The sequence below is a fragment of the Myodes glareolus genome, chromosome 22 (assembly GCF_982192425.1).
Source record: "Myodes glareolus chromosome 22, mMyoGla1.1, whole genome shotgun sequence".
Taxonomy (NCBI): domain Eukaryota; kingdom Metazoa; phylum Chordata; class Mammalia; order Rodentia; family Cricetidae; genus Myodes; species Myodes glareolus.
The window spans coordinates 44,720,858-44,733,095 of record NC_142047.1 but is presented as its reverse complement, the minus strand read 5'-3'; the positions used below and the strand labels follow the sequence as shown (position 1 = coordinate 44,733,095).

Below are 12,238 nucleotides of genomic sequence, written 5' to 3'. Positions count from 1 at the left end.
GGACCAACTTTTAGCAAACTTGGAAGCTGTGTTTTCTAGACAACTCTACCTCACATTGCATTTGAAAACGAAATATGCATTAACAGTAATTAAAGCATGTTGGTTCATGAATAATACACTACAACTATTTGTAGGGTGTAATAAGACACACTACTAAACTGACAACAAGCACGCATTGTGTGATTGCCAACTGTTTTATAAGATACTGAACATGGTCATTTATTTTATTATCATGTGTATTATCAAGCTGTTCCTTTTTAATAAATTATTTTTCCAGGCATCTCTGGGGTCTTTGTAATCTGGCTGAAGGCAGAAAGGAAATTAGTTGGGTGGTCTGAACTAACAATACCTGGTGTCTTACAAACAAGTCTCGCCATTGGGAGTCCCAGGGGACGGCACTGTGTGTGCGGCTTTCCATTGTGAAAAAATGTGCTGCCTTCGGCCAAGATCCGTCATACACAGCTACCGGGACCTTGGTGATAAGGATCTTGCTCCTGAGCGAAGGAACAGAGAGGATGGGCAGGTCTGTAACATGGATGTACAGGTGTGCATGGATGTTGGTGTGTGCAAGGTGTGCATGTGTGTCAGTGTGTGTATGTGCATTCGGGGGCCAGAGAACAGCCTCAGGTGTCATCCCTCAGGCCTCACCTACGTTTTCTTGTGAGACAGAGTCTCTACTTGCCTGGACCTCTCTCAGAATGCTAGCCTGGCTGGCCAGTGGCCCTGTCTCCATTTCCCTAGTGCTAGGATTACAAGCACATGCCATGATGCTCATTCTTTTTAGAACATAGGTTCTGAGGTTCCTATTCATGTCCTTGGGCCTGCAAGGCAAGTGTTTCACCAACTTGGCTCTCTCCTTTGCTCTGTGATGCTTTCATTTAACAAGTCCAATGAATGCAAAAATTGATGTGTGACCCTTTTCCATTTCACGTGATTAGGCCTAATTCCAATTATGTAGTTATAAAATGTCAATGTGCTTCCCATGGGGAGTTCCATTGTCACCCCAGGTCCTCGGAGTGAGGCACAGTTAGGAGAGAAGAGCTCTTGGATCCATTATGTGGGTCACTTTTATTTCCACACCCACTTTCTTGACTGTTAAAAACTTGATGCTTCGTGGGCCTTCCTTCTGGTTTATATCTGATGCTTACTGAAAAACATGATTTACAGAGAGCTCACATCCAGTTTTACCCAAGGAACCAGAGCAGAATACCAGCTCAGTAGCCTTTCCCTTTCCTCTACCTTGTCCAGCTAATCTGATAGCCCCATCAGGACTTCAATGTCAAAATTGCGATGCCCTGCCCCAGAAGAGCTCTTTGGCAAAGCATGGACAAGCCACAGATTTGAACATTTTGGCTTCTTGATTTTTCACCCAGGTGTTCACCAAACCTTGGCTGTGTCTGCTACCGCGCCTGGGTATTCCCTTCAGCCCCTTTCACTGGAGGCAAAACTAACGTGACTGGAGGAGAAAAATGGCATTCCTCATCTTGCTTTTCCGTGAATTTTTTAAATCAATATTTGAGCACTCAGCCAGTAAAGTGCTTAGCATGCAAACAAGAGGACCTGAACTTGATCTTCAGAATTCATACATAAAAGAGCCAGGCATGAAGGTGCACACTTGGAATTCTGGGGCTGGGCAAATGGAGCTGGGTGGATCTCTGGGGCTTGTTAGACAGCCAGCCCAGCTTACTTAGCCAGGTCAGGGCAGTGAGAAACGCTGTCTCCAAAGAAAAAGTTTGAGGTCTGGAGAGATGGCTCAGTGGTTAGGAGCACTTGCTCATTTTCTAGAGGATACATTCGGTTCACAATCACCAATTCACAACCACCAGTAATTCTAGCTCCAGGGGATCCAGCGCTCTCTCCTGAACATGGATGACATCCATACAAATGGCATGTACCTATACTGACACACATGCATAGGTACAAATTAAAAATTAAAAAGTCTTTAAGAAAACAGAGTACATGGTACCTGAGGGATAACACGTGGGGTTGGTTATTCATGAAAGATGAGATACACTCTTAGAAATCTGGGCTGGAAAAATTGTTTCCGAAAGAAATCTCCAGGTTCTTAAAATGGTCTTCTCAGTGAGTTTATGAGAACTGCTTTCATGTGCTTAATCACATGCTTTCTGGATTTTTTTAAATTTTGCATGTGTGCATGTATATATGTGAGTGCACACGCACATATGTGTGCATGTGTTTGGAAGTCAAAGTTGGAAGTCTTTCGCAGTCTTCTCTTCATTTTTTGTGACAGCAAATCTCAGTGAGCCCAGAGCTTGTCATTTTGGCCAGATGAATTGGCCAGGAATTATGGATGCGGTTGCTGTCCTCAATCCTGGGATTACAGGCATACACTCCCATACCTGTTTCTTTGATGTGGGTTTCGGGGAATCAAACTTGGCTCTACATGTTTGCACATCAAGCTCTTTGTAGCGTAAGCCGTTTTTCTACCCAGTAGTTTTTAATCTTTAAAGAGCTCGGTGGAAGGGGTATCATCAGGTTAACTGGGCAGAAGAAGGATCATTGTACGACCCCACTTCCTTAGCTGTAGAATCCGATCTGAGCTGAGTCTATACTCTTGTGTAATGTGGTTTCTTGGGATCGCAGCATTCTTTCAAACCAGTGATCATGCCCACATGGCTCAAGACCACCTCTCCAGGTGAGGCAGAGCGCAGGCTGACTTCCTGCAGCTGAGGCCTCCTCCACTGGACGATCCACACTCTCCACCTGTGAGTCACACGGCCTGTGAGCTACTTCTACCTCCCACCCAGAGGAGGTACCTTATCTGGGCCAAGGACAGCAGTCAAGGCCAAACAAATATGCTAGAGAACACACCCTTAGTCTTAACTATCTCCTTCAGGAAATCTTCAGGCAATCGTCAGGAAAACTCTTTGAAATTTAATTTCAGAAAAATCACCTAAATAAAAACTAAAGCTAGTTCTCCAAATGAGGACTTTCCTTGAGGTTCCCTCACATGTAAGCCTGCTGTGTATTTACAAGACCAGGGGCTAGATACTCACAGGTGCCCTGAGTGATTGATGCTCACCTCTTAAAAATGGAGGGCTCAGAATAGTGTCTTTAATAACTTTTTTCTGTAAATAACTATCCTGCAAATTGATAAGGCTCCCTCTTAATTAGATGGTAGGGCTGCATGCTTAATGTTGCATGCAGACGGCCTATAAAAGTGAAGTTAAATTAATACACAGACTACTGTTAATTCTAGGCTACAGAATTCAGGTCTTTCTAGGAGAAGGCAAAGGTTAGAACTCTATGGCCATTCTGTCAAGATTAAATCCAATATCTTTCATTCTGAAATGGAGAAAAAGGATGCAAGGGGCACCAGAAATTTTCCCCTAGACCCTCTGTGGACAACCATCACCCTGGATAGCAGGATCAACAACCCCACATCTGGAGCCTGCTTATGTCTGCCATGTCCTCCCTCCCCTCTCCGCAGACGGATGGAGGTAGCCCTGCATAGCCTACATGCCGTGCACCATTAGCCCTCCCTCACTGCCCAGCGCAGAACAACGGGCCCCAGTCTTCAGGCTGTTCATAATATTCTGACACTTTTAAAGCTCCCCTGCTCTCTGCCAGGGCTGGCAGCTCCCTCAACTCGCAGAGCAAATTCCACAGACAATAGAAAGACAGCTCTTGCTGAAGACGAAGGGTCAGACAGCTCTTTAACAGGCCATCAAAGAGACACCCGGCAGAATGCCTACCTTCCAGAGGAGCAGTGGGCGCCCACTAGACTATCCTCTGACAACTGAGTTACTGTTTATTTTGTGGCCACGCTAAAACCTGTTGCCAGGGGACAGAATAGCCCATGCTGATCTGGAGTAGGGATGTAAAAGGAAAATGATTCGACTTCTGCCATGGCCATGATCTCTGTTAAGGATAAAAATCACAAACTCAGGTGTTGTCTGTCTTTCTTTCCTTCCTTCCTTTCTTCCTTCCTTCTTTCCTTTCTAACTATTTAATTCTTTTCCTCGATAATTTCCCGCATGTGCTCCATGCACAGCCTTTCCCTACCCCCCTACCTTCATTCTACTCTCTATGAGATCTCTTCCTCATGCTCATTTATTTTGTTTGTGGCCCCTGAATCTAGGGCTGTCTGTGTGACCATGGTTTTGGGTCCTGCCAGCCTTAGCAGATATACAACTAAAAAAAAAGGTTCTTTCTCTCTTAGAATTTATCTGCAATGTTTCCTGGGCCTGAGAAGGGATAGTATAACCGTCTTCTTTGGGGATGAGTCCTCAAGTCCCATTTATTCCCAGTATCTTGGGCACTACCATTCACTGCACAAAGAAACTCCTCTGATTAAGGCTGGGAATAGCTTTTGTTTGTAGATATTATCAGAGATTTTGTTAAGCAGCAGTAGGTTTCTTACTTAGATTTACGAATTCCACAGGCATGGCTGTTAACCAGGCTTACAGTGGCAGGCATGGCTTCCTTCCCTTGGGGGGAAATTAAAGAGTGGCTGGTTACCTCTTTGCCACTTATGCCACCATTGCACAGGTGAGCCTGTCTTGCCTAGTCAGTTGGTTTTATGGCTTAGAGTGCTCACAACTGGGCAAAATGACGGATGCTTTCTCTCTCCAAGCAGTGTATGTAGAAGTTTCTGGCTTGATCCCAGCTTGCTTTCTCTATATCTTGCAGCCGAGGTATGGGGTGTGAGCTGTCACGGAGAATGCTGGTTAGAGGGTCAATTCTTTTGATATGTATCATGGTTATTCCAAGTTTTACTGTAGACTGTGTGCTTTCAGTCCTATTCACCTCCCACAGAATTTAAACAACTCTTGAAATGTTCTAAAACCCACATAATACTGTTTTCAGATTCTGAGAAGAATGCTTCTGTCCGTTCAGAAGTCCCCCTGATATTAATTGGTGTGTTAACATGTCTGTAAGCAGGTGTGTTCACTATTAAGCACTTTCATATGTGAAGGTCAGAATTTAATATAGGGTTCCCCCTCCTAGTGTTGTCTACCTTACTGTTGGAAAGAGGGTCTCTTGGTGGAATTTATCATTTCATCTTAGACTGGCTGTTCAATGAGCCCGGAGGATCCTCTTGCCTCTGATCTTCCTGTTCTGGGGCAACAGACATCTGTCACCACACCAGGCATTTACGTGATTGCTGAAGATCTGAACTCCGGTCCCCATGCTTGCACGGTGGCACTTTAGTGCTGAACCTTCTCCCCAGGCCCTGCCAGTAATTTCTATATCTAATGACCTCATCCAAGGCTTGCTGATGAGTACAGCCATTTTACTTTCCCATGTAGTTGAAAAACTTCCCATGTGTACAGATGAGACGGAGAACGATACCAAGGCTTTGACTTATCCCTTAGCACAAACTGAGCAGGCAACCTTAGAACGCAGTGTAGGAAGGGGCTGGTCGTATGTACACACGGCAGGTTTTGCCAGTGTTGGCTGTAAATGTTCAAGGTTAATAGGGCTGCACCGAGAAAGAGAGACAAGGAGTTGAACAAATACAGTATGCGCTATAACCTTGATAGAAAATCAAACTCTAGAGAGTGTCCTTTGAAGCCACACAGAAACAGTGTTTGTATGCAAAGCTCTGAATGGAAATATACACAACTGCTTGGTTATTTTTCTTGATGAAATGATAATACCCCCCCCCACTTTTTGTTTTTCAGATACATTTTCATCATCCAATTCAGTCCTAAGACTTCCACTCAGTTCCTATGAGCCTTAAAAACGGTCCCATTCTGTCACTGCCCAAGCTCAGGGATCTTTCTAGAAACCAGTGAGGCATCCCAGTCAGCACCAAGGCTGGCTGAAATGCTCGGTGACACAGGCGTGCTGTTCACCAGCTGACGTTTCCTTTCGTTTCTACAACTCTTGCTTTGTGAACAGCAACAGAGCGAATACTCGGATTGCATAAACTGTGGGAACGAGGTAGAAGAACGAGTCAGAAACGTCACCTACATTTTGACTCTGCAGACGGAACTTCTTCCATTGCCAATTGCTTCCCGCTGTCTTTCCCTCAACATGTAATGTTCATGGATAGATGTGTGGCTAGGGCTGGCAAGGAGACTCGGTGGGAGAAGGGCTTGCTGTACAAGTAAGTTCACAACCACACTGAGCAACAAGCAGCAGTGCATGGGGAGTGGAGACTGCTGGGTCCCTGCGGCCCCCTGACCAGCTCGCCTCGCTAAACCCGAGAGCTCCAGACAGTAAAAGACCCTGGCCTAGAAAATAAGGTGAGATCATGGAGAAAGACACTGGAAGACAGCCTCTGGCTTTTACACACACACACACACACACACACACACACACACACACACACACACTACCTGACTCACACACCGCCTGACACACGGGCAAGTACAAGTAATTTAAAAACACTTTAAAAATAGATGCAGAGGTAGATACTTACCTAACAGAAATAGGATCGCACCCCACAACCTGTTTGATAACTTACATTTTTCCAGCAGCTTCCAAGCATCTCTAAGTCAGTTGCCTTTTGGCCACGGCATTATCATCTGGTACCTGAAAGCCTTGTCTTCCAACCCAAACATCAGAGGAATCCATGTTTTCACTATCACTATCATTGTTATGACTTCAAGAGATGCATTTCCATCTGCGCCTGGGGGATGCTGTTACTCATGCAGCTACTGCGGCTGCTGTGGCTCCTGCAGCAGCAGCTGTTTACAGTTAAGTATGAGAACACAGTGGCTGGTGCTCAGCAGACTTGGGGCCAGATACAATTGGATTGTTCATTTTCCTAACATTTACTTATTTGTGTGTATGTGTGTGTGTGTGTGTGGTATGTACCCGTCCTGGCTCATGTGTGGAGGTCACGAGACAGTTTGCAGTTCCTTCCTTCCACCTGTGGTCCTGGGTAAGGGATGGGATGACGTCATCAGGTGAGGTGACAGTGCCGGCACCTGTTGCACTATCTCGCCAGCCCCAGTTTTTTAATTTAGGTAACAGAATTTGTCTGATTTATTAGAATATTAACGTGATTTGGATCACACGCATACACACCACACACACATACCATAGCCACTTTCATGTTTATCAACCGCCCAGGCTTCTAGAAATGCTCTGTTTTGCGTTTTTACACACTGAAGCTGAGTTTCTGGGTCAGGATTTTCATTTGTTTCGTGTGTACATTTTTTTTAACATGTGTGTGCAGAAATGTGGAGGCCATAGGGCAATGCTCAGTGTCTTCCTCAATCACAATCTACCTTACTTTTCTGAGATAAGATCTCTCATTGCCCAGGGGCTGACCAACTTAACTCAGCTCAGCTGGCTGGTCAGGAGACCAGGACTCTGTCTACCTGCTTTCACTTCCCCAGCACCAGACTGCAAGTAAATGCCTGGCTTTTAAAAACATGCATGCTGGGGCTCCAACTCGGGTGCACACCGAGCATTGTACAGACTCACCATTTCCTGCACTCTCCGTAATGGTTATTATAATTTTACTGACTACTTTATTCTAAACAATAGTTCTTGGGCTGCTGCTGAATGTAACCCTGCTATCCTATACTGATGCTTCTGTGGTAGAGACTTCTTGACAGCAAGCAGGGCGAGACATCTGAATAGTTTAGGTGCTTACCTGGGGCAGCTCTGCCTAGCCTCCCTTCAGGAAAAGAATCTGAAGGCCGCCATGAAAGGTAGCAAAAGGCCAATCACTTCAATGTATAGGCCGCGGAATCTAGGCCAGCCCAGGGAGAAGTCCTCAGAACTGAATCTAAAGCCTGCCAGGGTGGGGGCAGGGGGGCTGTCTCAGCACACCAGGCAGACTCCCAACCACGTTCTGGTGCCGCCAGGAAAGTCTGTAGACTTCTTCCCCCAGGGCTTCTTACACAGCAGAACAGCGAGCACCAGGCAGAGGCCGTCAGGTCCGCTGACCCAAACTTCAGCTGTCGCCTTTCTGTTTTCTGCATTCAGCCATTTTTATTTTGCTGATACAGAGTTCCGGGGCTTCTCTGCCTGGGTTCCAGGTGGAAGGGGCACTCCACACTCAGGAACTTGTTCAACTGAGGAAAATAAACCAATCAAGAGCTAGTCTTCCTGAGTGGAAAAACACCTGCGATTCCCCCTCTCCTCCGCTCTCTGTTAACACATAGTAGAGGTAAAGACCAGCGATGTGGGCATTTCGAGACAAGTCTCTCATACTACTGAGAATCAGAAAATATTCTATATTATTTGAAACTTGCAGCCTCCTTGGTACTTACCCAATCCTTCTATAAAACAAAACCACAATGGGAAAGAATCTGACCACCAATAACAACAGCAAAACCATGAAGTAAGGTCTGTCTATCTATCTATCTATCTATCTATCTATCTATCTATCTATCTATCTATCTATCTATCTATCTACTGAATATATGATCACAAAGGCATTGGAAGATATAAAATGAATTTATTTATTTGAAAATACATAAATTATGGAAAAAGCAAGAACCAAATAAATTTTAAAATGCAGTTTAAAACAGAAGAAAATACATCAGAATGTTTCCACTGGTCATCACGAGACAAGAGTGGTCGTGTGTGTTTTTGCTGAGTTTCCCCCCAAGCTAAAAGGCTAAGCATAAAGTTGAGCTCTCTCATCAAGGCAACGCATGTTGCTTAAGAGACAAATGGTTCAGCAATCAGTTCTAAGACCAATGCTCTTTCAGCAGGACTTCTTAAATCAAACAACTGCATAAATCACATTCAAAGGGTTTAAAGGAGAGAACACAGACAAATCCTTTTTTATAACCTGTGTGTGTGAACTGTGTGTGTTGGCTGTATGCACACACATGTACAGCCAAGAGTGCACAGGTTGGCCAGGAGAAAAGGTTGGGTGTCCTGATTGGTCACTGCTCCGTCACTTCCTTGAGACAGAGTATGCCGCTGAATCTGGCCTACGTTGGCAGACAGTAAGCCCTAACAATCCTCTACCTCGGCAGCCAGCAACACTTGGGATTCATAGCTACTTGTAGTTGCTTTGCCTACATCTTGAGATTTGAACTCAGGTCCTGATGCTTGTGCAGCAGGCACTCTGACCTGCTGAACTATTTCCCTAGCCCCTCGGGTACAGTCTTTTTTTGTTTGATTGTTTTGTTTTTGTTTTTGTTTTTCGGGACAAGGTTTCTCTGTGTGACGGTCCTGGCTGTCCTGAAACTTACTTTGTAGACTAGGCTGGCCTCGAACTCACAGAGATCCGTCTGCTTCTGTATTCCAAGTGCTGGGATTAAAGGTGTGAGCCACCACTGCCCGGCTTTGAGTAAAGTCTTACGAAATCTTTTTAAAAGTTTTATAGATGCCTAGAAAGAGAAAACAAGGCAAGAGAGGGGTGATGGAGGAGGGACAAGAGAATGCTCAAATGAGTGATGGAGTCACTCTTTGCATATTCCTATCTCAGCCACTCAAAGTAGCTTTGCTCCCTCGCTCAAAGATGCAGTGGGAGATGGCCCGGGAAATTCAACAGTGAGAAAATAGACCACCTCTACGATTGATGTAGCATACATAACATTTAATAAATGTAGAAAGTGTGTCAGCTACCAAGATGTGGCCTTCTGGGAACTCCCAGCTAGTGTTCGTAGCACAGGAGCCAATGAGAGCTAACCAAAGACATTTGGAGCATTTGTTTTGGCCTGGGTACCAGATTCAGATGAGGTCAGTGCCCTGTGGCAGCGACGATTGGAAAGGAAAGGAAACAGGATGCTCTTCGATTGAACACGGTGGTAAAGATTAGACACCTCGACTAGACTGCTCTTCTCCCACCCAGCCCTCTCTCTCTGCTCACACTCTGGATTTCCATGCTAATTAAAATTGGGAACTCTCCCCAGTGGGAAAATGAAGGAGCGATGCTTAGGCTGGCTCCTAGGGAATATTATGCATAAGTAGACATTGCTTGTGACAAGATGATGTTGGAATAAGTTTGAAACAATAAATAGTACACTTAGCATTGACAGGGCTGTGAGAAGACACACACATGCCTCTGGGAAGCACAACATCCATGAAACATACCAGTCCTGTAAAAGTTTCTGGGACCTCTGCAAACCAATGCCAGGCCTTTGCTTGTTGAGACAGAATTTCTCTGTGTACCCTCAGCTGTCCTGGAACTCACTCTGTAGACCAGGCTGGCTTCGAACTCACGGAGATCTGCCTGCCTCTGCCTCCCAAGTGCTAGGATTGAAGGCATGTGTCACCATTGCCTCATTGAGAAATAAATTCTTAAAAGGAAAAGTCTAGACATTTAGAGATGCTAACGAGACACTGGTTCTAACAGTACAAACTAGAAGCTACCTAATGTCCCATAGTAGAAACATGAGTCTATGATGATAATAGGCAGCTAGTAAAGTCAGGGAAATATTTGAAAAATAAGATGGTTTTTTGTGGGGGAAGGAATTAGAGCAAGGGTACACAAATCAAATGCTTGAGCCAAAAGCAAAGACTCGAGAGGTAATACCGAAAGACGACCTAATCTGTATTTAAATTTAGCAATATTACTCGGCTTCCTTTCTCTAAAGAGTTATCTCTGTTGGTGCTTCGGTTCTCGGATTCAGCAATTCAGTTCAACTTCTTCAATGATCATAGGGATCATATTTAATGACCTTACTCAGTATTCTGAAGTGATTTCAGCACTAAGTGGGCTGTGTCAGGAGGTACAGAGTCACAGTACAGGGCACGTAGGTATTGCTCTTCTAGGTTTCCGGTTTTTGTCTGTCTCTTCGACACGCACTTACGGAAGTGATGAGTATTAGTGGTGAGATCTGGCAAGAACTTTGCAATTTGAGGCTTTCTGGCTGAGCACTGACCTTGATAAAAGCAATCAGGCCTCTTCCTTCATTGAGGTGCAAAACAAAACTGTCCACCTCCTCATTCTAAAAGAGCAAAGCCGCAAGCCGCAGGACCATTGCTTCAGTCCTTTCCTATTGATAAGCGGCACAAGGTCTTAATCGGGCATGGAAGTGGAGCCAGGCATCTTCGGACTTAAAGAAACAGGGACAGAGAAGAACTCGGCAGAAAATGACCACGGAGAAGTCGACTCATTCTTTTTAAGTTGGATGTAATCTATATGGCTTCCATTAGAATGCTGGACATGACGTCCACCCACGGCTAAGCCCAGGCTGGGTATGGACTTATTTATAGCTGGAAAAGAGTGAGGGGGAGGAGATTATTTGGGTAGACCAGAAGCCCGTATTGCTGGGTCAGTTGAAGGTTTGAAAGCCCTTTATAAAGCTTATAGCAGGCACTGGTCTCAGCAGGACAGCCACATCTCTGCCCTAGGTAGAAAGCTGGTTTTCCCTTTGTTGGGAGCTCACCCCTTGCATGAATTCAGTGTGTATGCACTGCTGGTCACCAGCAAGCTCCCGAAGAGGGGTGTGTTGTGGAAGGCACATGGGCTTGAAGGTAGAAAGGGTTGCCTTCCAGACATAGGCTATAGAGAAGCTGCTCTCTGAGCCTAAATTTCATCCCTTGAGCAAACAAAAGGAGACCCTTATCTGACTGAGCAGATATACAATATGAAATACAACTTTCATGAAGCTTCTACTATGGGGGTAGAAAAATGATAACTCACGATGTGTCCAGTGCTATCTAGTATTTAAAAGGAGGAGCATTAAAGGTAAGGGAGGATCACTGGGGCAATACCGTGAATGACATGGACAGACATGCTACCTTATCTGAAACAGGTGACATTTGAGCAGAGACCAGAAGTCACTGAGAAACAAACTTTTATGTGGGGAAAGCATTTCCACAGAGGGAGCCGTAGATAGCAAGTACCTGAACTGAAGGTGTGTTTGGCATGTGTGAGGGACACTGTCCAGATGGTGCTCTACAGGAAAGGGAGAAAATGCTAGAACGTGGGATGGGCAAGGCAGCTGGGGTTCAAGCTAAAAGAGAACAGCCAGGGGGAAATGTTTATCACTCCACAAAATGAAAACTGTCAGCTAGCTCTTGCTGTGTAACAAATAATCCCGAGATTCGGTAGCTTAAAATCACAGACTCATATATTATTCGTTGTAGTTTTAAGTGTGGAGTTTCCCTTCCTTTGGGTTATCTTAGCTGGCATGAAAGGCTGCAGCCAGGCTGTGAGTAACTGAAAAACAATGGTATTTGACTCGACCCACCTAGAGGCAGAGGCCCAGAAACCTTGTCTAATGGCTGGCTTGAAGCTGTCATCCCGGGAAGAGGGACAGTGAAATATGTACACAGCCACCCTCAGCTTCTTCTTCTTTAATGCCAGAGTCTCTCTTCCATGTCACCGGGACTCTTCTGCATCTTA

The 12,238-nt window shown here is 45.1% G+C and overlaps 1 protein-coding gene across 1 annotated transcript in view; it reads left to right on the top strand.

The window, feature by feature from the left end:
- The window catches only part of Maf (MAF bZIP transcription factor), a 349,963-nt gene that overhangs the window by 327,383 nt on the left and 10,342 nt on the right, over window positions 1-12,238 (top strand). The window lies entirely within an intron of this gene.